Below are 27,603 nucleotides of genomic sequence, written 5' to 3' on the forward strand. Positions count from 1 at the left end.
CGGTACCGAAGTGGGCCAGTCAGACGATGTTGGCCGATCGGATAAGTCACGAGCGTTGACAATTTACTAGCAGTACCGAGGTGGGCCGGTCGAGAGTCCCGGGCTGATTTTTATTCCCAGTCCGCCCCTGCTTAATCCTGAGCAAGTTGTGATTGACTCGGAGTATGTAAAGCACTTTGAGGGGTCGTCAAGACCTTCAAAAGATATATAACTACAGTCCGTTAAGTCTATTTACAGCTACGTTGCACTGCTCTCATGTATGCTATAGCATCCATGAGTAAACTGTGAAACTGGTGGACACAGCGCTGGAAAAAAACGTATACAGCGCAGCAAAACATTGACGTACAAAGATCATTCCAGAACAACAGTGAGAGTGGAGCTTGCATTACCCTCTTGTGGTGACCCGTGCTGTGACCCTTACTGACCCTAACTTTAAAAGTTGTCTTTACAAACAACAACTACAAAGCCTAGTCGTTCTGCCTTTAAATTACTTGAGATTAAAGTAATTTTAAATTAATCACAGGGATGTACCGTTCGATGTAATCATCAAATCTTTCAATGTCCAAGCATTAAATGGCAGTGTGTTTTCCTTCAAAAACTATAGAGGATAAGTCCTGGAGCAGCTGCACAGGGAGGAATACAAACATGATCATTCATCTCCTGATTTAGTTTCTTTAAAATATATAACAGGCAATATGTTGTTCATATCAGGTCATAGAGTCACCTGCAACCATTTAGATCAGGGGTGTCCAAACTTACATGATGGATTATTTGTGGGGCAAAGTATGTCAAATAATGCTTTAGAAATTGAACTGCATATCTACTCATTTTAATAGTTTCTCTTCCGATGTATTTAATGTTACATTTTATTTATTTATTTATTTATTACTATTACTGGAAGTGTTTTATTGGACTCTGCTCTAGTTGCCAACCGATAGCCTTGGTTTGACTCATGAGATATTTGCAATAACAACAAACAACTTACAGGGGATTCCTTTCTTTAAATCTGGATGGACAGAATGTAGCCTTCACCTGTTGCCCTTATGTGAGCAAAAACGTTGCATGCACGATTTGAGGCCAGATTGACAGAATATTCTGATACTTAGAGTATTTGTGTGTTCTGAATTTATCCTTTCTTCTGTTGTTTTGTTCAGGAGATCAGTCGCCTATCAGAGATGCACTCCATTCACCCATGAGAGGTGAGTGTTTCTTATATCATATACGTAGCTTTTAAACACATAGACCAGTCCGTCTGTCTCTCTTTTAGACACATCGCAGTTTTGTTCCTGACACATTTTAGTAGGATTTTTTTTCATCTCTGGTTCCAAAAATATAATACTTGAACATTATGCAGTTGCAATTTTAAATCTCCTTTTGCAGTTTATTAACCAATAAAGAAAGCTCTAGCACTGCGGACTCTTTGAGGTCCTCTAGTAAAAACCTTACGGTGGATTTATCTGGCATTGTGTTAGTCTTTTTAACACCAGAGGTCTCGTGGAGGGCAAAGCAGGGATGTTCTTTTAACATTTATATCAAACCCATTTGGAATGATGAGGGGCTGCAGGCCTCATCATGTCTTGAACTCTGTCTGGTGCTTTGACGGGGGCCAAAATCTTCATCCACTTCAAGAATGGAGAAATATCAAACTAACATTTTTGTATTCGAAATGTTCAATATTTTCAAGCTTCCATAAAGCAGCAGATCAAACAGAGATACTTATTTTAAACTATATTTAACTATTGATTTACTTATAGGCTTCTTTATAAGGAACACTTTGATCAGTCTGAGCGTCTCCATTGGAGGCCATGCCCAATGTCAAACATTATGACACATCAAAAATGTGTTTTTTGGTTTCTGCTCATTTCCTGCTTCTCCTTACTAGTTTCATCACATCATATAGTTACCAAACTTTAGTGAGTCCTTAACTGTATTATTTCAAAAGTAAATATTCGGACACAATATTTTCTTTGCTGATCCTAACCAAATGAGAGTGCATGAGCCTGAGATGTTTCACTTATACAAAACCTTATTTGAATTTCGGTCCAAAAAGTAAACGAATCAGAATTGATCATTAACAGGTTATGAATTGGAACAATGTGGGACCGCTTCACAAAATTGGAAGGAAGTCTGCAATTTGTGCACGCTGAGGTAAAGAAGTTATGGAAACACACACACTCGCACACATAAACACGCACATATAAATACATACATAGGCTATAAGCATATGCGTACAAACGCATGCACGCACAGTCATATACATAATTTGGCTGGACAAACCACAAAAAGACAACGTTTGGGTTTGGAGTAGTGATGGCAGTTTGACACTGAAGCTTCGAACGGAGCTTCAACCCTGGACTTCCTATTCCATAGAAGCAGTGCTTCGAAGCTTGCTTCAAATCACGTGACATATGACGTCCGAAGCAGCAACTGCTTCAAATCACGTGACATGATGTGACGTCCGAAGCAGCAACTGCTTCATTTCCTGAATGAATCACTTGACTGGTTCGCGGTCCATTCACGCGATTCAATGCACTGCCTCGTCTCGATTCTGACAGGTGACAGGTTGAAACAGTTTCAAATTTGAGCGCTTCAACACTTTATAACTGCTCTAAACAATGCACAATGTGTGGGTTGTTGTCTTAGTTTGCATTGTTGCTGTTGAGTTGTTGTTGGTATTGCATTTTAATTGTAGTATCATCATAGAGCAAGCCAGGAAGAAAGATAGGTCGTTCTGGCTCGGGAAACACTTCGAAATGTGGAGAAATTGTGAACAAAAAGACAATTATCAGTAATATAAAAACAGTTCAATATTTCAAGGAATAGATAGCCAGCCCAGTGGGTAGAGCCGGCGGCCCGAATGCGGCAATGTCCTCCGCGCAGCTGGTTAAAAGCCCGGAATGGATGTATTTTATTCATTGCTTTTCAACTTTAATAACTGATAAAAGGCCCTCTCCGCCCAAAGACATGTCTAGCACTCTCTAGTCTCTTCTCAATAACCCAATACACACAATTATCAATCTTTAATTGCAAATAGAACATGATATTCAGTCTTAGTGTGTGTGTGCATCGAATATTTTTCAAGGCAAAGATACGTTAAACCCACTGCAGCCTTGCACTTCGCCAGGAGAGGTCGCTGTAACTGAAGCTTCGAGAAATGAACCTATTTCCGACACAATTGTCCAAGTGGTTCGATGCTTCATTCAAAGCTTCATTTTGCCATCACTAGTTTGGAGTGAGCTCAGATTGTCAGGGTGCGTGGAAAAGGTAGGACCCAAATACAGAATTTTAACAAAAAGCTAGCTTTATTAAATAATAAAATCTGTGTCAAAAGGCAGTATCCAAAATATCCAAAAACAAACGAGCAGCACAAGGAACATGGACCGTGGAATAACATGGAGGGAAAACAATGGACCGACATGGAACACAGGGGAAGACTAGACTAAATACACAGAAGGGTAATCACAGGACAAGACACAGCTGGGCAGGGGAGGGAGAAACACAAGGGCAACAGGTGAACACAATGAGACAATCAGACACACCAGGGAAACTAACGACAGGGAGGAGGACCAGACAAAACACAAGGAGGAAGACAAAAACACTGAATGAACAGACTTACAAAACCCATAACCAGACAGACAACACTAAAACCGTGACATAAACCTAGGAGTGTGACACAGATCCTTTTGATGTTACAGAAGAACGACGGCTTTTCTTCTCTGTGTTTCTCTACATACATCATGTCATTTTAATTGTGATTCACATGTGTGGCCAATTGTTGTCCATAGGTTCAGGAACAAAATTATAGCTTGTAGGATTTAAATTAACTCCACATTTGTTAGGTATTCATTTTTGGTGATCTTATTACTAGTATTGAGTTTTGAAGATGCATGTTTTGTTGCTTTTCATGAAAATAAAGATAACCTTAGATTAGTTTGCTGTCAAGTGTTATTTCATTTTTTAGAGACATAGGGGCAGCAGTCTAAGCAGGAGACCTTGGTAAGGAAATGAGGCTCTGTTTATGAACAGATACTATCAGATCATCTCTGTATCTGATCATCTAAGTGAAACAAAGAGGCAAATTGCTTTGGAAATGAAGAAAAACTTGGCCTCTGCGTTTCTGTACAGCAGACCAAGTCCCTCCATAAACATAGATTTGATTACAGCTGATGAACTTGATGCACCTCTCAAAATGAATGAAGTATAATAAATGAAACTCCAACTCATTTATTTTCTCTGCCAATATTTTGCAACCACACCCAAGTTAACATTTTGGAAAACATCTGTAACAGTGGCCCTGGACTCTGACCCAGCCAAGACCACAACAATGACAATGTTTTCTTAGTAGCAAACATGTTTCTAAACAAAAGCTCTGTAAAAACTCTCTGCAGCTGTTAAAGCGGCTAATATTTGATCAAGTGGTGATCAGCTGGGCTGTCATCACAAATGAAAAGAGACAATGGTTGAGGTGCACATAGAGAAGGAGTGTTTTGACTTACTTTATATAGACTCAGCAAGAGTCCTTAGATACATTAATCCTTCTGTTTTGTTTATAAGTTGTGATCAAAGTTTGTTATGGTTGTGGGAAGACTGAAATACCGAGATTAAGTTGGAAGTCATTTCATTCACCCCACCCATTCCTCCAGTTGAAGATCCTTATCCTTTCGAGACATCACAATGCACACAGTTGAGGCTGGTTTCAAATGTAACATACTGTAACCACTCTCAATTAATACACAACATAGCAAGATCGTGAGTTAACCAGTCTACATTAACATATGACTGAATGTGGGTTTAGTATTTGATTCCTACAGCTGCTTTAGAGTATAAAAAAGCTCCTTAATTTCATGAAATCACTGCAGCATGTGAAGGCAGGAACAATGATAAACCTGCAGCCTCTGGGATGGGATGTGCTGTTTCTCCACTTCATTTTGAGATCTTCGTGAATAACTCGGTTTACACTTGCAGTAATGACATTTAGCTCTGAACATGTTTCGCAGCTAGGTGTGGTAGCAGTGGCGTCGTTAGACCTGGGCATTCGGGGCTACAGCCCCGGAGGTTTTTTGCAAAGCCCCGGATCTCAATTTTTTTTAACAATAATTGAAAAAATAGTCCAGGATCTATGCATCTGTCATTCCGATCTTGCATGAAAGCCAGGGTTGTAGTGCTGCCGGAACGCACCAGAACGCCACTCCGGCACTTCAGAAATTGCAGTACACATAAGGAGCTGTACAGTGGCATTGCCTGGCCTGGGCCAGCCCCGGACAATTCTCCCTCAATAATATAATACCTCATCATGACACTAGAGAGGACGGCAGGATTGTAATTTCCCGTGTTCAGTGAATGCAACAGAGGCAAGACACCAGAGAGAGAGAGAGCGCACCGGTGCCAGCAGGGACCGTGTTGTTAGCATCTGGTTAGCTGGCCGCACTAACATTACATTGCATTTAGCTGACACTTTTATCCAAAGCGACTTACAATAAGTGCGTTCGACCAACAAAATACAAACTTGAAGAAAACAGAATCATATAAGTACATCAGGTTTCATAGAGCAAAAACATTTCAAGTGCTACTCAACTGGCTTTAGATAAGCCAGTCCTTTATTAGTATATAAGTGCTTTGTTAACAGTTCTATCGCTCAAAGTGGAGTCGAAAGAGATGAGTTTTCAGTCTGCGCAGGAAGGTGTGTAAGCTATCTGCTGTCCTGACTTCAATGGGGAGCTCATTCCACCATTTTAGAGCCAGGATAGCAAACCCACGTGTTTTTGCTGATGGGAACTTGGGTCCCCCTCGCAGTGCGGTTGCAGCGAGCAGTTTGGCTGATGCAGAGCGGAGTGCACGTGCTGGGGTGTACAGTTTAACCATGTCCTGGATGTAGGAAGGGCCAGATTCATTTGCAGCATGGTATGCAAGTACCATTGTCTTGATGTGGATTCTAGCAGTTACCGGAAGCCAGTGGAGGGAGCGGAGGAGCGGCGTGGTGTGGGAACATTTAGGACCGTTTTATTTTGAAAAGGTTTATTTTGAAGAAAACCGGATGTTTACATATTACGTCATTTCCGGTTTCACGTAGTCTTTGTTTTTAGCCGTTAGAATGTAGCAAACAGAATGTTATGAATGAGAATGTAATGATTAAAGACTTGTGGAGTTATAAAATAAGCACACAATGTCTAAATCCTCTTATTTGACATGATATTAAGGCGAGACACCCCAGGTGAATAGGGTAATTTTTTTAACTTAAAGGTATCAGCTAGAAATTTCTCCAGTTAATTACTTACAATAAGGCAATTGTCTTTTGTATTACAAGTTTTTCTGAAATAGCATGTTTAAATATGCAAATTATCCATTATCTCATTAAATATGCACATATTTTAACACATTTCAGGAATCGAAATCTGAACTTTGGATAAAGCCAGATTCAAAATTATTGTTTCATTTTGTAGTCATATTAGTATCTAAGGCTTTTACAGAAGGGATTTTGGATATCTCTTTTTATCACTCCATAAATCAGAAAATACTGTCAACAGCCCTAAAATATCCATTTTCGCCATGTTTTTAGGTATACAATGTTGTATAATTCAGGCTATGAATTATATATGAACAAACCCTTCTGTAAAAGCCTTCATAATATTGATAGGAATATAACTGGAAGGTTTGGTGTATGTACGTGCTACTGAAGTTGACATTTCGAACTCAGAGTAGGAGAAAAAACTCAATTTGAGAAAACGACCTTTAAAGATTGCAGTGAGGCGCTAGCTAAACCCTCCTGTTCTTTGGATGACAGCTTGTACATCGACGCACTCCGTGAAGGTATTTCATGTTCAGGGTCATTTTTTTTATATAACCTTGCTTCGTGCAAGTGACAATTGTTGTCGTCTTCTCTGTGAACGTTTTTTTCGCCGTTCTTTTGGCATTTTGAGATTTCAATTTCTAGCTGAAAGCTAACCAGGAAGTGTTTTAGTACACCACGTGACGCATCTGAACGAATCACGTTGTCAGAAATTGACACCAGCCAATGAGATTTCGTTTCTTGTTTTAAGACCCCTTTGTGCTTTCACGATTGGTTGCTGATACAAAGGAAATGACCATATTTGGATCCGATGAGATTGTGCAGGAGAGACACAGCTTTCCAGCGATACCTCTGTTGACATGGTGCACACAGCGGTCGCGGTACTTTATGTTACGTTAGAATGCTAACTTTTGGTGAATTTAGGAGAAATCTACAGACGCAAATAGACAAACTATAGTAAAATAAACACTTAAATGTGTATTTTGTACGTTTTCCTTCCAAAAGCCTGAAAGAAAACATGTTATGGAATCAAAATAGCACAAAATCTCAAAATTGACCAGTACTTGAAAAACGATGTTTTTGCCTGCCGTGTCTCGCCTTAATCACAAACGTATGGAGCCGGGAGGAAGACACGCCCCTCGTCGAAGCAGTCAATAAGAAGAAGAGGACAGAATCAGATATACTTGAATGTACGGGGGACTATAGTCTCTCTCTTCTCCTGCACAGCTGTGTGACTTTTCTGCTTGATCCAATACAACGCTACTTCATTAAATATTCCTTTAAACTTCCTGAGACCCCATTTGTCTCCTTATTTAAACGTACTCCTGGACTTGGAACAAAGAACAATCTACACTGTAGATTGTTCTTTGTTCAATATTTCTCGCTATTCAGATGGTCTGCTGCCTGGTGCTGCTGTTGCGCAATGTGCAGTAGTGTCCTCTTTTCGCACCATGACTATCAGTTATGAATTTGTTTTTCACTGCTTGAGAAAATGGACTTGTGGCTGAGAGCGTGTGAAAAATGTCAATTGTGTGAGAGTTGGCAGCCCTGTGAACTCGCTTGACATTATTATGTATGAAACTGTGTGTGTGTGTGTGTGTGTGTGTGTGTGTGTGTGTGTGTGTGTGTGTGTGTGTGTGTGTGTGTGTGTGTGTGTGTGTGTGTGTGTGTGTGTGTGTGTGTGTGGGGTCCTTGGCTGAAAAACAATTGAGAACCTCTGATCTACAGTACCTTAATTTCAAACCTTTATTTAACCAGGTGGTCCCATTGAGATAATCGATCTCTTTTTCAAGGGAGACCTGCAGATGGGAAACCCTACATGTGTGAGCACCCGCTATGAAATGTCAAGCTCCAGCACCCCCAAAAGAAAATCTATGGCGCCGCCACTGTGGGCTAAGCCCCTAATGTTTCCAGGCCCAAGATACGCCCCTGGAGCTGGACCATGAGCTGTACACATGCTGCGTTTTTTGCGTAACTGTGTCTTTAGTTAAACCCAGTGGCGGTCTGTTCATCTGTCATATGATCATACAATAAAGCCATCGAAGTAGTAAAAGTTCTTCTGGGTCTTTGTGTGTCATTCAAGCTCGGCCCTGTGTGTGTGGCACGAGCGCATTTTGTGTGAGTAAGCTAGCGAGCGAGAGAGCGCACCAATACTGGGGATTGTTGTTGTTAGCATTTGGTTAGATAGCTAAGCTAACGGATATAAACAGCTGTTTCTACAACAAGGTGGAGGAGAGTCCTCTCTTGTCAGACTAAGAGGCTCAGATAACTACAGCTCAGTGAAGTAAAGCACTCTCTGAGTGTTTAGATAGTTCACTTTAGTCTAATGCCCCTTTTCCACCAAACCGGTTCTGGTTCAAGGTCCGTTTTTGTGCTTTTCTGGTGCTTAACTGGTTCTTTTCTGTAGCACCACTTGTGTTTCCACCGCTCAGAGCCCGACTGGTGCTGCCGCTGCTGCATCATGACATCACCACCGTTTACGTAGCTGATTTTCTCCCCAACGCCGCTCACAACAATAGGGGACTGCGTCGGGTCGATGATCGTGTTGCTTTTAATCATACGAAGCCAGATTAAATTAAATAACTACTTCTCAACTCTTATACTTTTCTCCAGAGTGCCGTGGTTCATTGTTTATTAATGTGGTTCAGCGGCATTTACTGACAGCTGCAGTGCTGCTCGTCCACCGGAGTTTAGTCTACCATTAACTCACAGCAGAGTTTATTCTACCGTTAACTCACGGCAGCGGCCGCTGTAAAGTATTCACTGTCTGACTGTCACACAAGCAGCTGATACATATCCCCAATTCCCCATAAGTTAATGTGTTTCAGTCTGAATTGACGCTGTTTGGCATCAAAACGCTGTTATGAAAGTTTCTCTGGTATAAAAGGAGTGATGTTAGCATAGCAACCGAAGCTAATCTGACTATCTTGACTACTTGTTGCTATCCTATTGTCAAGTCTCCTCTGATTTTGGTGTAGAGTTCCCCACTTGAAAGGGACTTGAGGCATCTACCGGACTTTCAAACAGGATTTCACTCCAATGACACAGCTTTTTATTTTCATACTTTTTATTTCAGCAGTTTACTTAAACCAAATGTCCAATTGCTGAATGGGCCATTTTGTGTAGGTGAAAAACCTTTGAAAACAAGAAAGATGCATTTAGAACTTGCAGGTTATCAAAATAAATAAAGCATGTAAACAATACACTTGTTTGGCAACTGCTGCCTTAATTGTGAATATGTTTCAAATAAACTGGGCAGACTAAGCACATAAATATCCATTTTAAACATGAAATAGTTTCTTTAAACCCAAGCTCTTTTAAAATCTCAGCAGATTTAATTAACTGGACTTTACTAGAAATGTTTTTAACAAATCAAATTCATTATATTTAAACAAGAAAATATTCTTTCCTCCATTTTAACTGAAGTATTCAACCAATTAAACAAGATTTTATTAGAAATGTTTTTAATAAATCAAATTAATTATTTGTAACAAGTGTAAGGAAAATGTCTGTCTTATGGACAGAGTTAACATGGGACTTGTCCTTCAAATGTACTGATGTCCGCACAATGGAAATGTGATGTCAACTACCAATGCAAATTCCCTGCCACCGGACACATTGCAGGACACATTTGACCAACTATGCCTACACACATGCAACACTTGGGGGTTCTCTATGTATGTGTCTGAGGGTAAAATAATCATCATTCTGTATATAAATATGTTTGTCAATATCATGGACATTTCCTTTTAAATTGGGGTCCAAAAAGCTGACACAAGATACCCGCAGATAAGCACTCATCTCGGACTAAAATCCTCAATGCATAGCAGTTTTAATGGCATGCCCCCATTTTTTTTTTTATTCAGTGTTACCAAGGGCACGAACTTCTGACCGGTGTTCCCTCTTGGTTTAGTCCGTGGGGGAGTGATGTCAACTTCCAATGCAAAGTCCCTGCCACCGGCAGGACACATTTTACCAACTATGCCTACACACATGCAACACTTGGGGGTTCTCTATGCATGTGTCTGAGGGTAACATAATCATCATTCTGTATATAAATATGTTTGTCAATATCATGGACATCTCCTGCTAAATTGGGGTCCACACCCTGCTGACACAGCAGTGACTCTGCTGTACATTTCATGAGTCAAATGTGGATGAAATGGACAGGTTTCAAGCTTCTTTCCTGGGTTACATAGTGCTGTGAAGCAGCCTGTCCTCTGGGTGGTGGGAGAGCGAGGTGCTGGAAGGAGCTCTCTGGGTCACATCCTGCTGCTGCTGCTGCTGCTGCTGCTGCTGCTGCTGCTGCTGCTGCTGCTGCTGCTGCTCTCTCTCCCTCTCTGTATTCACAGCACTTTTACCCAGCATTCACACACTCATTCCTGGGTAAGAAAGCCATGTGCATCACCCTGGATCTCTGCCTGTGAGTGTGGGACCCTGCTTACAGCAGTGAACCTGCTGCCAGCATTACAAACATATTAATCAGGCATTTTAACACTTTTTTCCCATGAAAATGATTTGTATTCACTATCATGGGGCTATATAAATCAAATTGCGGGTAATTAGGAGCACAATTGTACCTTTTACTATTTAAATGTATTTGTATTATATATTTTTTGGCTATTAAAGTGACATTTCTGGGTGACTTTGTCAGTTTATGGAGCTTAGCCCACAATTCCCGGAGGTTCCAGGCCGAATTTGGGAGCTCATCGGCGGCCTGCCATGCGCCCCCACCCGTGGAAAGCAAAACAAAGTAAAGAAAACGGTCAATGATATCTTAAAATAATCAAAAATGAAGTTCCTGTCCATTTCATGTACATTTGGTCGTGTCCATTTCATGTACATTTGGTCGTGTCCATTTCATGTACATTTGGTCGTGTCTATTTCATGTACATTTAATGGGTAGTCAAATGTGGATGAAATGGACACAATTCCCGGAGGTTCCAGGCCAAATTTGGGAGCTCATATGCGGCCTGCCATGCGCCCCCACCCGTGGAAAGCAAAACAAATGAAATAAAACGGTCAATTATATCTTAAAATAATCTAAAATGAAGTTTTAAAAAATTCTCCAACGGAGGAGGGGATCACAAAAGCTCAAGTCTTCGGCGCTTCCGGCGGAAGCCCCGGAGACATTTGCACTACCCCGTTGCATTTTAAAACGGAGAGGGGAATCGAGACCTCCCTTCCTCCGTCCAAAAAATTAATTCATCTTTTCCAAGCTACCATCTGCACGAAATCAGAAACCCGGTTTTTGAGAGCACTTAGAAAAAAACGGGCTATTTCACATGATGGGGAAATCATGGAGGAATGCATCCGCTACATGAGCACTTTGGATCGGATACAATTGTTGCCTGGAGAACCCCCAATCATGGTTCTTACAAAACTTTAAGTTTTTGAACTGGTCTCTGGAGGAATGCGAGGGGAGTTTGGGCATATTCTCCCCGCATATGGAGCACTATTTTCGGATACATTTTTTCCATTTTCACCCCTTTTTATGGTTCTTCCAAAAGTTAACTTAGACTTTTTCTGACTCTGGAGGAATGTAAGGAGAGTTGTCAGGGGACTCTACCCGCCTTATGGAACACTATTTTCGAATACAATTTATCCATTTTCACCATTTTCTCTGGTTCTTCCAAAAGTTAACTTAGACTTTTTCTGACTCTGGAGGAATGTAAGGAGAGTTGTCAAGGGACTCTACCCGCCTTATGGAACACTATTTTCGGATACAATTTATCCATTTTCACCATTTTCTCTGGTTCTTCCAAAAGTTAACTTAGACTTTTTCTGACTCTGGAGGAATGTAAGGAGAGTTGTCAGGGGACTCTACCCGCCTTATGGAACACTATATTCGGATACAATTTATCCATTTTCACCATTTTCTCTGGTTCTTCCAAAAGTTAACATAGACTTTTTCTGACTCTGGAGGAATGTAAGGAGAGTTGTCAGGGGACTCTACCTGCCTTATTGAACACTATTTTCGGATACAATTTATCCATTTTCACCATTTTCTCTGGTTCTTCCAAAAGTTAACTTAGACTTTTTCTTACTCTGGAGGAATGTAAGGAGAGTTGTCAGGGGACTCTACCCGCCTTATGGAACACTATTTTCGGATACAATTTATCCATTTTCACCATTTTCTCTGGTTCTTCCAAAAGTTAAGTCAGACTTTTTCCTGATTTCTCACTGATCGAATGGCAAACGTGACCCGTCATCGGAGGGCCTCCGCCGGCCCGGCCTCGTGCCTGTGCTCTGGCGGTCGGTTCCTCCGAACTGCGGGTTCGACTCTGATGGCAGGGAGGGTGTGCTGCGTGGGGGTAACCCTGCGTGTCTCTTCCCTCCCAGGACGCCCAATATGAATCGTGACCGAGACGAACCGTCTGACTCAGGGGTCCCACCACGGGTCCCGCGGCGGGATGGAGTCTCCAGCCCGGAACCTCCATCCCTACCTACGCCGCGGTGCGCCCGGCACACACTGTAGTTTCTCGAACCCTCCACTGTTGCTTAGCGGCCTTTGTCGGCTGCGGCATTCAGTAATCAGCCTTGCTCCGGGCACCGGTTCCCCCGGGGACCAACGTTCGGTGGCTTCACATGATATAGGGTCGACCCTACTTCATCACAGGCTACCTGGTTGATCCTGCCAGTAGCATATGCTTGTCTCAAAGATTAAGCCCTGCAAGTCCAAGTACACACGGCCGGTACAGTGAAACTGCGAATGGCCCATTAAATCAGTTATGGTTCCTTTGATCGCTCTAACGTTACTTGGATAACTGTGGCAATTCTAGAGCTAATACATGCCAACGAACGCTGACCTTCGGGGATGCGTGCATTTATCAGACCCAAAACCCAGGCGGGGTGCCCCGGCCGCTTTGGTGACTCTAGATAACCTCGAGCCGATCGCTGGCCCTCGTGGCGGCGACGTCTCATTCGAATGTCTGCCCTATCAACTTTCGATGGTACTTTCTGTGCCTACCATGGTGACAACGGGGAATCAGGGTTCGATTCCGGAGAGGGAGACTGAGAAACCATGATATAGGATTTACCCTACTTCATCACAGGCTACCTGTATGATCCTGCGTAACAACCATATATGCTTGTCTGACCCGCCATCGGAGGGCCTCCGCCGGCCCGGCCTCGTGCCGGTGCTCTGGCGGTCGGTTCCTCCGAACTGCGGGTTCGACTCTGATGGCAGGGAGGGTGTGCTGCGTGGGGGTAACCCTGCGTGTCTCTTCCCTCCCGGGCCGCCCGATATGAAGCGTGACCTAGACGAACCGTCTGACTCAGGGTCCCCACCACGGGTCCCACGGCGGGATGCTTGTCATATATGCTTGTCTGCAAAGAGTGAACTGCCTGGTCCTGCCCTGGTGTTCCTCTACGGCTAGTGTCCAGCCGTCAGCTGTGCTATCAGCAAATTTGACCCACCATCGGAGGGCCTCCTTCCCGGGTCCACATGCCGGTGCTTGGCGGTCCGAATAATAATATTTTACAGGGCTCAGGGGTCTGCACTTTGAAGCTCCTGGAGTGGACAAATATGTGTGTATTTACCTGAATGATGGAAATAAACAAAAAATGCTATTTTACAGGACATGACTGATATAGGTGTATTTTCACAGCTTTTTGGAAATACACCAAATGTGATTTTGCAGGGCAACACGAAGCTCATTTTACCCATGTGATGTTGTGCAGAACATTACGGAGCTCTCGTTTAACCACATGGCGTACCAGGGGCACTAAGGGGCACTAATGTCTTACTTGGATGTACTTATGTGTTTAGTCAGAGTGAGAGTGCTTGAGTTTGGGTACACATCTTTGCCAGACGCAAGGTGAATAGGGGCATAGGGGCGTTATTAACACGTTAACTTGACAGCCCTAATAATAACATATTTTAATGTTGATTAACTGCAGACTGTTCATTCACAATCTGATTATCTTTGTAGTACAAAGTGATGAATTTAAAAAACATATTAAAATAAAAATAAATACATTATTTCTACAGCTGCTAAATAATCAAACCTCTTTTTATAAATAACACACTTGCTCTGCAATAATGTCATAGGTTTGATTTTTCTTGTCATTTCTGTTAGGAAAGGACATACCTGAAGGACACAACTGCCTCACCGTTTTCTCAGAGGGGCAAGAAGAAAATGAAAAGCTGATGTCAGATTAAAGACCAATACAGGACATTCACTAAGAAACTACTCTTTTATTGTGAACACAAAGTTAAACAGGACCATCATTTGTTTGTGACAGCTGTGCCCAGTATGGGCTCACAGATGCAGTTAGGGGGTTTCTTCATCAGGCCTGGTCCTCCTCCATCAGGCCTGGTCCTCCTCCCAGAGAAAGACCTCTCCACCTCAGTCCTCTCCAGCCAAACCCACAGACAGGACATCCGTCACACTGAGGTTTCTCCCAAAGTCTCTGCAGCTCTCTGGACACCACGCTGTCTCAGTTGAACCACACTGTGAATATGAGAGGGGAAAACGTGTGTATATCAATAAATGTAGTTGATTTTGTCTTTTTAATTGTTTAAAGTAATATAACTGGTGCTTAAGAGTTTTAATACAGTCTGGTTGCGGAGGAGGCACACAGGTAAGAGCACTCACTAGCTACCATATGTAACTAAGCTTGACTTGAATTTATTAAAAGTATAATTAAGTGACAGCAACAAATCAATAGCTAAAATAATGCACATATTTTAATCTTTGCTGGATCCACTGTTGAATTTACCACATATTATATATTTTAGAAACCTGAAGGTATTTATAGATTTGTATGCAAGTAATATCCCAAAACTCAATACCTTAGATTATTATATAAAGTTTTGCTGAATAGTTTCATGTTGACTTACCTTAAGCAACGTAAAACGTGCAGATCGGGAGCAACAGATGTAGGTTAGCCGGCTAGCTGGAGTACATACATAGGTTAGTCTTATATTTACTTACTGTTAACTGACTAATACATAATACATAACTGTTGGCTAGAAGTACACAGCTTAATCAACCATATTTAACAGGCCATTGTCCTCTCAGCCTGAAATATCAATCACTTAATTAAATGGTAAAACAAAAAAAGGAAAGGTTCTGGCTCAATTTCGGCTTATGGCACATTTCCACTGCAGCGGGGTAGCCCCGTTTAAGCGTCCTCGCTCAGGCCTCAGTCTGCCTCGCTGGCCGTCCGAGGCCGTGGCGTATTTCCATTACAGTTTAGGACCTGGGGTAGCAACGCAGTGTAGGCGGGGCTCCCGTTGAGCTCCCGCTGGATTTTATCATCCCCAATGAGATGTAGGAACGTCGTCACCTCCTCGGTCGACCACGGTGTGCTTTTCTTTGACGTTGCCATTTTTGTAGCTCCTCCGTTTACAAAAATGCTGTGTATAAAAATGCTGCAAGCTTGCTTCTAGATATATATGCGACGCTAGGGATGATCTCGCGCGCAATCTTGTGACGATTCTCTCTGACCAATCAGCAGTCGAGAGTGTTGACGTCACTAGTTCAGCCCTGACCCTGGCCTGATAGAACCACCATTTTATGGGGCCGGAAAAAGAGGGAAAAAGTACCCGCTAGCCGGTGCTACGCTATATGGAAAGGCCACCAAAAACTGTCCTGGTCGCTTGAGGACGAATAAGGACGCTTAAACGGGGCTACCCACTGCAGTGGAAATGCGCCAATAGTTAGCTTGTTAGCTTATTGCAGCTGTGCATGATGCTAGCGGATTGCTAGGCCACCTCACGAGCTGCGCCAGGTGATGTAAACAAGAACAACTCCATAGACCAGACCGTCTCAGTTTGTTGACCGCTCGGCCCGGGGTCCAGCCTACGGCTGCGGTGCCGTTTCTCTAAAAATCCATGCTGTAAATAAATAATAAATAATATAAATACATTCTTCTGTTTCGTTCTTCTTCTTCTTCATCTTCTTTAACACTAGAACCGCCAACGGGTACATTTCACCCACAGCTGTTTTTTTATTGTATGTAACTTTATTTCAATAACATATTAAAGTCTCCCAGTCCGTGACTTTTCCTGAAAGTGTGTTATGTAGCACCCTCTGTTGTTAACAATTGTCAATATGAAGTCAGATTGAAAAAATCGCCAAAAAAAATGCCATTTTTACCTATATCCGTCAGCGGGTAATATTTACCTCATAGAAAATGCAGTGTAAACATGACGTGTTGCTATAGCAATGCCTTTTGTCTACTGCGGTTCCTTATAGATAGAGAGATAGATTGAGAGAGAAGGATAGATAGATAGATAGATAGATAGTTATAGATAGTGTAACATCTTGGAGAATACAAGATCTTGGATGACTGAGCTCACGTTGAGGATGTAATGCATGTGTGCAGGTTACGTGCCAGTTGAATAAAGATGGACACTCGGAATGAGAGAAGTAGTCCGCGTCGTCTGTTTATGTAGACAATTATATGTCCATAGAACAGAACATTACGGATAGATCGATAGATAGTTATAGATAGATAGAGAGATTTGTACCTAAACAAAACACAAGTCTAACACCAAGCGTTTAAATCAGCACTCTTAGCGATATTTTATACTTCATGCTATCTGCACAAACTATATCACATGAAAAGCTGAGAGTCCACAGATTCTATTGGTATAAGTTTCATCCCTGTGCGATCAAAACTCACTGTTCTGTATGATAAATAAAAGAACATTGTACCTTGAAAATCAATAGCGGGTACATTTTACCCGTTGGCAGTTTTAGGTATACAGCGACCTCTGGCGGTTCTAGTGTTAATTTGCAACCAGGCGAGCATTATCGCCACCTAGGCTGCAACAAGTCCTCCAACTCATACGACCAAATGGGTCGATTGTTTAAGCCCTTATTACGACCAAATATGTCGTTTGTTCAAGCGCTTAATACGACCTATAATTACGTTTTAAAGTTGTCGGCCTCTAGTGCTCCCGTTGAATGCAAACGTTACAGATGGTCGTTTATTCACAAATAACCCTCTCTGTAAAATCCTAAATTGTAGGATAATTTGGCCATTAAAACGCTTTATGATTAGATTTCTAGCGAGAAGTAAATATTGTACTTTTAGAATTCACGTCCAGTCGTTATATAGGATCTATAGTTTGATAGATATTACGAAGATGATTTGAGGTTTCGTCAGGAGAACGTGTATATGCGGCAAGCTTCCATGTAAAGTTACGGGTTGAAAACAGTATTTCCGGTCTCGACGTTTTCATAATAAAACCAATGATCAAATGATTTAACAGTGATATCTGCAGTACTCATCCACTAAAAAACATCAGTTTATCCTAGTTAATTATACGACATTAATTGGTTTAAATTGTGTACAATGATTTTGTGTTTTTCCCATAGGGTTTTCTCTTTTGATTCTGAGAGACACATTTCTTTTTTCAGAGGTTTTGATAGGCTAAAATCACGCCGCAATGCACGTCGGGATATGGTGTTTATGTGATATGAAATCGGAAAACATTTAAAAAAATAATAATAATACTTTATTCCGAGTGTTCTTGCTTTTCTCTTTGAAAGTCATCACATAACGGCATTGTAATACACGGTTCGGCTGCATTAAATATTACATATCTGCCCTAGATATTTATTTATAGAGCCCTGATCAGAAGACTTCTGGACAAACTGGAAGAGATGCCGCCAAAACTGAATACGTGACGTGGACCATAAAATATCAACAATTAAACAACATCTTCCATTTATTTTCACACAATACGTCTCCTTGCAGTATCAACACTAATTCGGCTGACTTTTATATTTGATCCAATAAGTAGATAGTCTGTATTTACACCATAACGGTGCACAGCTGATAGAAAGGGATTTTTTTGTAGTTTTTAAAGATATTACTGATTTTCTGAACTACCTTTCCAACTCCTCATGCAGTTGACTGTTACAGGTCTATACAAGTTTATGGTACAATGCATAAGCTTCACATTGAGAGACTGAAACTGTATTTTCCTTTACCGTTCTGTTTTAATTTCACAATAAAGTGAATAGTCATATTATGTTTGATATCATTATGTTTTATTAACTAGACCACTGGTCTAAACCGTACCTCCTAGTGGTTAAAGCACGTTATTGAATTTAGTTGTTGAATAAGTTTAATTTTTATGAAAACATTTAAATATTAAGAGTAGCCTACATACAAAATAGGGGTCAATGATAGAAATATAGAATAGAAAATATCAAGAAGATACTGTAGTGATCTCTACAATAAAACAGTTTAGTGCAGGACGTCCAAAGATATTAACAGGTGGATGTGCAAAACAGACAAACTGATAAGGCTGAATTTTACTCAGGTGTAACTAAAGTCTGATTTAAGGGTTGTTTATATTTCACATCATTAATCAGAATCTGCAAAGTAACAAAAATAAATGTAGTAGAGTAAAAATACCAGGTTGACCTCTGAATTGTAGTGGAGTAGAACAAAGTAGTACATGCTGCTGTAACAAAAACATTTCCCAAATTGGGATCAATAAAGTATCTTATCTTAAGATGATCGATGGCTACTGCCATATTTGCTAAATGTGCATCTGAACCTTGACAAGTGCATGTTTCAGGCTTATCAATTAACAACAGGAGGGGTCACAGACATAAGACCAGCTGTTAAATAAAGCTCTTCTGACCTTAGCTGTCATGTGGGTATATTAATGCTGCCCATTATGGGCACAAGCAATTTTCACCCATGTATTAATTATATCTTTTAAATTTGATAACACCAATGTGTTTCGTATCCCCTAAACCTCCAGGGATGTATACAGTTTAATACTGGCAACTTCTAATTGTGGGAAATACGAAAACGTCTTATAAAACTACAATTCCCAGTAGAGACGTGCCATAGAACATATTGCGAAACACACAATAGCCAGCATGTGTAATTCTGTGGGGGGGGGAGGGCTGGGCTGGACCCGTCCAAGTCCAATTTTGGATAGTCTGGCGTGGTTCCATTCCATTTCAAAGAGCTGTTTGACATTCGGCGTAACCTTCTCGCACTGCCACTTCAACATCCAATCACAGAGCTTGAGGGCAAATCACGGGGTTTGTAAAGCAAGGCGGATGTTGTAGTCCCAAACGATAGCTGGGGATTCTGGGTAGTGTAGTGTCTTCGGAAACTCTGTAGTGTCTAAACTCCGAAAAAATTATTTGTTTCTCCGAATCGAAGGTTTAAAAACACAAAAGCATTGTACACAATTTAAACCAATCAATATTGTGTAATTAACAAGGATAAACTGATGTTTTTAAGTGGATGAGTAATGGAGATCATTTGACAGTGTGGGGAATACTTCCGGTTTTATTATGAAAACTTCGAGACCGGAAATACTGTTTTCACCCATGCTAACTTTACATGGAAGCTGCCCCATATACAGTACACGTTCTCCTGGCGAGACCTCAAATCATCTTCGTTTATCTATCAAACTGTAGATCCTACACATCCACTGGACGTAGATTATAAAAGTACAATATACACTTCTCGCTAGAAATCTAATAAAAAAGCATTTTAATGGCCAAACTATTCCACAATTTAGGATTTTCCAGAGGGTAATTTGTGAATAAACGACCCTCCGGAGCGTTTGCAATCGACAGGAGCATGTTGTTTCTTACACGACCACTAGAGGTGCTACACTTTAAAACGTGACTCTGGGTCGTATTTAGCTGCTGAACAATCTACCTATATGGTCGTTTTTTGTAGGAGGACAGGCTGCTACTGTATCACTGCAGCATTGTTCTTTGTTAGTTCCGTTTCATTACAATGACTTCCGTTACAGCAAGAATCTCCCTTTCACACATATAGGTGAAACACATGCACATTCCCTACTAAGAACCTTTCAGTAAAATGTTTTCAGTTGTGTGTGTGTGAGGTTAATTGTCAGTAGTGTGTGTGTGAGGTGTTCAGTAGTGAATGTGAGAAGATTTCAATAGTGTGTGTGAGGCTTAATTTTCAGTTGTGTGTGAGGTGTTCAGTAATGAATGTGAGAGAATTTCAATAGTGTGTGTGAGGCTTAATTTTCGGTGGTGTGTGTGTGAGGTGTTCAGTAGTGAATGTGAGAGGATTTCAATAGTGTGTGTGTGAGGCTTAATTTTCAGTTGTGTGTGTGTGAGGTGTTCAGTAGTGAATGTGAGAGGATTTCAGTAGTGTGTGTGCAAGGCCAGATGTTTTCAGTAGTGTGTGTGCGAGGTGAGTTTGAATTTTGGCCTACACAGCCCCTCGTATGTATCAATCTCTCCCTCAGAACCAGGCTCTTGGCCTCAGGATCGCAGGTTTGAATCCTGTGAGGAGGAAGTTAGAGAATATTGAGGATGTTACTTCTGAATAGATATGACTAGAGTACGTGTACTTCAGTGCAATATAGTTTTTAAAGTATTTTTGTTTTACACTGAAAAAACTGAAGCGTTGACTTTAATTCAATGTTTTATGTCAACAGATTTCCCATAAATAAAATGTTGTTAAAATAAAAGATAGTAGGTTCAACTTAATATTATTGCTCTCAACTAACCTAAACGAAGGGAAATATCATTCATATCAGTTGTTCTCCTGTGTGTCTCTCTGTACTGCAACTTATAAGTACTTATTGCTCTTACCTCAGGCTGCAGTTTCCAGTCAGATGCGCACATGCGTGCACACACACACACACACACACATACATACATACATACACACACACACACATACATACATACATACACACACACACACACACACACACACACACACACACACACACACACACACACACACACACACACACACACATACACACACACACCCCTGGGGTGAAGATGGCTGAATGCTCACTCAAGTAAGAAGCAAGGGTGAGACCTCACTGTCTCTCACTTCTGTTCCAAATTATTTCTTACTCTCTTCTTTCTCTCCTAAACACAGTGTCTCTTTGTACTTATGTGCAGTGTTTTGGAAGCATTTTATTAACTTCCTTAAGGAGTATTTCACTCTTTACTGCATTGCATTTTTTTAACATCACCACGTTTTTGATCAGCAGACATTCATCTACTTTTTAAATATGATTTGTGTTAATGTATTTTAAAGGGGCTCTATTATGTTAATGTTCAGGTGTACTGTATACCAGTATGTAGTGTCTCTACTTTAAAGAGTCCTCTCCTGCTGATGTTCAGGTGTATATCAGTATGTAGTGTCTCTACTTTAAAGAGTCCTCTCCTGCTGATGTTCAGGTGTATATCAGTAGGTAGTGTCTCTACTTTAAAGAGTCCTCTCCTGCTGATGTTCAGGTGTATATCAGTATGTAGTGTCTCTACTTTAAAGAGTCCTCTCCTGCTGATGTTCAGGTGTATATCAGTAGGTAGTGTCTCTACTTTAAAGAGTCCTCTCCTGCTGATGTTCAGGTGTATATCAGTATGTAGTGTCTTTACTTTAAAGAGTCCTCTCCTGCTGATGTTCAGGTGTATATCAGTATGTCGTGTCTCTACTTTAAAGAGTCCTCTCCTGCTGATGTTCAGGTGTATATCAGTATGTAGTGTCTCTACTTTAAAGAGTCCTCTCCTGCTGATGTTCAGGTGTATATCAGTATGTAGTGTCTCTACTTTAAAGAGTCCTCTCCTGCTGATGTTCAGGTGTATATCAGTATGTAGTGTCTCTACTTTAAAGAGTCCTCTCCTGCTGATGTTCAGGTGTATATCAGTATGTAGTGTCTCTACTTTAAAGAGTCCTCTCCTGCTGATGTTCAGGTGTATATCAGTATGTAGTGTCTCTACTTTAAAGAGTCCTCTCCTGCTGATGTTCAGGTGTATATCAGTATGTAGTGTCTCTACTTTAAAGAGTCCTCTCCTGCTGATGTTCAGGTGTATATCAGTATGTAGTGTCTCTACTTTAAAGAGTCCTCTCCTGCTGATGTTCAGGTGTATATCAGTATGTAGTGTCTCTACTTTAAAGAGTCCTCTCCTGCTGATGTTCAGGTGTATATCAGTATGCAGTGTCTCTACTTTAAAGAGTCCTCTCCTGCTGATGTTCAGGTGTATATCAGTATGTAGTGTCTCTACTTTAAAGAGTCCTCTCCTGCTGATGTTCAGGTGTATATCAGTATGTAGTGTCTCTACATGTCTCCATGCTTTAATGTTCAAAAAGCTCTTTATTTTTCTCATACTGCCTGTGCTGCAGCACCTCTTTTCACCCTCTGTCTGAAACCAGAGCCCAGTCTGCTCAGATTGGTTAGCTGGCTGGCTCTGTTGTGATTGGTCAACCACGTAGAGATGTCCCGCCCCTTAGGAAATAATGTACAATGTGTGATCGCTAGCCAATAGAAACACGACTGTTACATAGTGATGTCACTATGGTAGAAACTAAACAAAGGAGTCCAATGGAGGCGTTTCAGGGAGGGGGGGGGGAAGTGTGTGAGAGAAACTCTCTCTGGAGGGAACACAGGGATGTTAGCCTTTGCAGACCATTTACATGCAAACTAACCAATAGAACACACTACAGGAGAGGGAAAACCCCCAAAGCATAAAAGGGGCTCTATCAAATATATATGATAAGCAGGATATGAGTCATTCTTTGCTATTTTTAGAAGACAGGATGCAGATATCTTTTTTAACCATTCATCTTCCAGTTTGTCATTCAATTCCTTTATCAGTCTGACATTTATACTATCTCTATTCCTCTCTTATTGATCTTTTAAGTTTTGTCTTTGACCTTTAAGTTACTTTTTGCCATCTCACACACACACACACACACACACACACACACACACACACACACACACACACACACACACACACACACACACACACACACACACACACACACACACACACACACACACACACACACACACACACACACACACACACAGAGCCCTGGGGTGAAGGTGGCTGGATGCTCAGTCATGTGAGAAACAAGGGTGAGACCTCTCTGTCTTCCACCTTTTATCCAAAAACACAGACTCACCTCTTTTTCTAACTCACCTTTGTCATTATTTTCCTTTTCACCTTCTTCTCAATTGTACTATCTGTCACTTTTTTCGCTTTAAAAACAATTAATATGGCAGTACAAAAATGAAAACAAAGCTACAGAATTCACCAGCAATACTCTCTAGGAACAGAAAAACCAATCCAACTGTAATCCTATAGTTGTGTGCTGCAGCCATTCATTTCTGCACTGTGCATTCTCATGCATGGAAATACAAACAGCATCATATTAATGAAAAGTTGGACCTGTTCCGTCTGATTTGGATATTAATCTGTCAGCGGGGCTGGAGAGGCTGCGGCTTTTTGTAATATCTGTGTCATGCTGCTGATAGTTGGTGATATTTATTCAAACTAAAGCTTTATGTGATTCCAGTTTACAAAACCAAACAGACAACCTTGAATAATTAATAAATCAAAGGCAGAACAGACAAGAAAACACATGTGACATTTAATAAGTAGGACATTGTTTTAAAACATTGTAAACATATTCTGTGTTTTTTACTGTGTATTTCATAGAGATACTCAATGTTAATTCACTGTTGATATGTATATTTTTATATATTTCTATTTGAATGTATTTTGTATTCATGTGCAATGAAAAAACTGAGCCGTTGACTTGATTTAAATGTAATAGGTCAACAAATTATAAAACAAAAATGTTTTAGGTCCAACCTAATACAGTTATGTGTAATTTGCTGACATAAATTAATTAAAGTCAACGTTTCAGTGTTTTTAGTGTATGCAAAACACGGTCCCAAATTGGCATACAAAAAGTAAATCTAATATAATTGTGACACCTTGAGGCTAATGATAAATTCACTCCAGAAAATAATGAACTGACTGATATTTCTACTCAATTGACATGCGTAAATGGGTGGCTTCCCTTCCAGTACTCATATGATGGGGTGTATACAAAAGGCTCACCTAATGTAAAGAAGCATGAGCAGGGATACTAAAGCCGTAGCTAGGCCACGCCCCTTTGAGTTTGTGTTTGTTGGTTCGTAGAAAGCAGATGGCAGTGAAGTCTCACATTTGTTTTAAAACAGTTTCGTTCGTGTGAGTCCTTGATTCCAATTAAATGATGTGTTTGCAATTTTTTGTTACTTCTGTGCACTGAACTGAAAAGTTGAACTGGACTCGAACGCCCCCCAGAACTACACATGCTGGCTATTGTGTTTCGCAACATGTTCTCTATGGCACGTCTCTACTGGTAAACGTTGACTTTAATTAATTGTATTATGTCAACAGATTTCACATATCTGTATTAGGTTAGTTGAAAGCAATACGTTTAAATACATTTAATATTATGGCTTTCAGCTAAGCAAAAAACAGTAATGATTCAATGATGTATTGTCATGTCATATAAACAACTAGAGTTTACTGTAGTTATGCAATAATGAAAAACGTAGGTCACAGGTTTCTGAACGGCACAAATACATTTTTATAAAAAGAAAATAGTCCAAAAAATAAATAAAGTTAGTGCAAGCTCAGGAGTTTAATAATGAATAATGTGGAATAATGTGAAATCTGTATAATACAATTAATTAAAGTCAACGTTTACATATTTTCCGCGTGTGCATTTATATCCGTATTAATATTTGGTTTCTAATAACCGAAAAAGGAGATCCTTACCAAAGATTACCAAAAACGTTATTCTCATAAGCTATGATTATTTTTTTCCATGACAAAAAACAGCCATCCACCAGACACCCTCACACCTTTGAATTTATTTTAAAAGCAGTCCGTTAGTCCTCAACAAAAAAGATAAGAAATATTTTTAAGCTGTTGTTTTTTCTAGCCTCTCTGTTTTATACATCTAACACATACAAATTAATTATGTCTCCCCCTCACTCACAGAGGTTGTGTTTAAAAGGATTAGCACCATACAGTCCCGAGCCTTCCTAAATACAGACCTGACTTAATACTTTAATGAGGTAATTGGATGCAAAGTCATAACACTTTCCATGCACTCACACACACAAACACACACACTGCTTGTGCAAGCGTATTTCCACATTTATAAATCCTGTTTTATGCCAAAATGTAAATTCAGGGTAAAGACAGAAAGTAGCTGCATGCATGCATGCAAACGCGCACGCACACACACACACACACACACACACACACACACACACACACACACCACACACACACACACACACACAACACACAACACACACACACACACACACATCACACACACACACACACACACACCACACACACACACACACACACAACACACACACACACACACACACACACACACACCACAGTTACTTAAAGAAGATATTATGACAGAATTAGAATTTTCAGAGTGGTATTGGATATAGAAGAATAAATTAGAATAAAAGTATAGGTTATGGACTGAAGAAGAGGGCGGGAAGGATAAAAAACAAGTGAAGTGGCTTTTAATCTTCTCAAGCCACCTGAGGTTAGGAACTTAAGCCACCTGAGGTTAGGAGAAGATGTCCGACCCACATTCCTAAAAGCACGCACAGAGAAGGCTCAAAACAATTATTGTGATAAGGCAATTTACTGTCAAAAATAATGTGTAAAAAATGCACCAAATACAGAAATGTGTAACATATTGTGGTGGGGAAACTGCCTTTCCATAATCTAACCCAAGAATAAACATTGTCTACTTTGTCTATTTAAAGATTGTCAGTCACCAAATTTAGGTATTTAGGTATTCTTATTTTCAAAGCGAACTCTTCAAACGGCTCCAGCCAGGAGAGAGGAGAACAGAGAGGCGAGGTAGAAGGAAGTGAATAAAGAGAGTTGCCGATGACTGAGGAAGAAGAGAGCATTCAGACGGCCTGACTGACATTTTACGCTCAGTTGACGTCTTCTGACATTTTGACACGGCAGCCGGTAACCATGGATACAAGATAAACTACAGACAAGGAAGATTGAAGCAGTAACACCATTAAATATATTATATTTCATAAAAATATTACGGTAATACAGGATGCAAATATAACTACAGTATTGCTCTTGGTGGAGAAGGAGAGCAGTAAATTACATTTAGTAATTACATGTTTTAAATGTGTACACACCAATTTGTTTCCTATCGCCTAAACCTCCAGGGCTGTACACAGTTTAATACTGTCAACTTCTAATTTTGGGGAAAACGTCTTTTAAAACTACAGTTCCCAGTAGAGACGTGCCATAGAGAACATGTTGCGAAACACAATAGCCAGCATGTGTAGTTCTCGGGGGCGTTCGAGTCCAGTTTTGAATAGTCTGCCGTGGTTTCGTTCCATTTCGAAGAGCTTGACGCTCGGCGTAACCTTGGCGCACTGCCACTCCAACATCCAATCCCAGAGCTTGAAGATTAATCACGGGGTTTGTCAACGGGACTGTAGTCCCAAACGATAGCTGGGGATTATGGGTAGTGTGTAGTGTCTTCGGCCATCCTAAACTCTGAATTTTTTTCGGATTACAATTGTCACTACCCGATCCGTCCAGCCTGTCCTCCTACAAAAAACGACCAAATAGGTTGATTGTTCAGCAGCTAAATACGACCCAGAGTCACGTTTTAAAGTGTAGCACCTCTAGTGGTCGTGTAAGAAACAACATGCAATAGTTTGGCCATTAAAATGCTTTTTTATTAGATTTCTAGCGAGAAGTGTATTTTGTACTTTTATAATCTACGTCCAGTGGATGTGTAGGATCTACAGTTTGATAGATATACGAAGATGATTTGAGGTCTCGCCAGGAGAACGTGTATATGGGGCAGCTTCCATGTAAAGTTAGCGTGGGTGAAAACAGTTTTTCCGGTCTCGAAGTTTCATAATAAAACCGGAAGTATTCCCCTCACTGTCAAATGATTACACAGTGATATCTCCATTACTCATCCACTAAAAAACATCAGTTTATCTTTGTTAATTACACAATATTGATTGGTTTAAATTGTGTACAATGCTTTTGTGTTTTTAACCTTCGATTCGGAGAAACAAATTGTTTTTTCAGAGTTTAGACACTACAGAGTTTTCGAAGACACTACACTACCCAGAATCCCCAGCTATCGTTTGGGACTACAAACATCCGCCTTGCTTTACAAACCCCGTGATTAGCCCTCAAGCTCTGTGATTGGATGTTGGAGTGGCAGTGCGACAAGGTTACGCCGAGTGTCAAACAGCTCTTTGGAATGGAACCACGCCAGACTATCCAAAACTGGACTTGGACGGGTCCAGTCCCCAGCTCCAGCCCCCCCCCCCCCCCCAGAATTACACATGCTGGCTATTGTGTGTTTCGCAACATGTTCTATGGCACATCTCCACTGGGAATTGTAGTTTTAAAAGACGTTTTCGTATTTCCCACAATTAGAAGTTGCCAGTATTAAACTGTATACATCCCTGGAGGTTTAGGGGATACGAAACACATTGGTGT

General features: G+C 40.7%; 1 long non-coding RNA gene across 1 annotated transcript; it reads left to right on the forward strand.

Moving 5' to 3' along the window:
* The first annotated feature begins 837 nt into the window (after window positions 1–837).
* On the forward strand, window positions 838–13,255 carry LOC117549123. Its single transcript, XR_004569420.1, has 3 exons — window positions 838–849; window positions 4,368–4,371; window positions 13,134–13,255. It is a non-coding gene; the product is annotated as an uncharacterized LOC117549123 (long non-coding RNA).
* The last annotated feature ends 14,348 nt before the right edge of the window (window positions 13,256–27,603 follow it).

The sequence above is a fragment of the Gymnodraco acuticeps genome, unplaced genomic scaffold (genome assembly GCF_902827175.1).
Source record: "Gymnodraco acuticeps unplaced genomic scaffold, fGymAcu1.1, whole genome shotgun sequence".
Classification (NCBI taxonomy): domain Eukaryota; kingdom Metazoa; phylum Chordata; class Actinopteri; order Perciformes; family Bathydraconidae; genus Gymnodraco; species Gymnodraco acuticeps.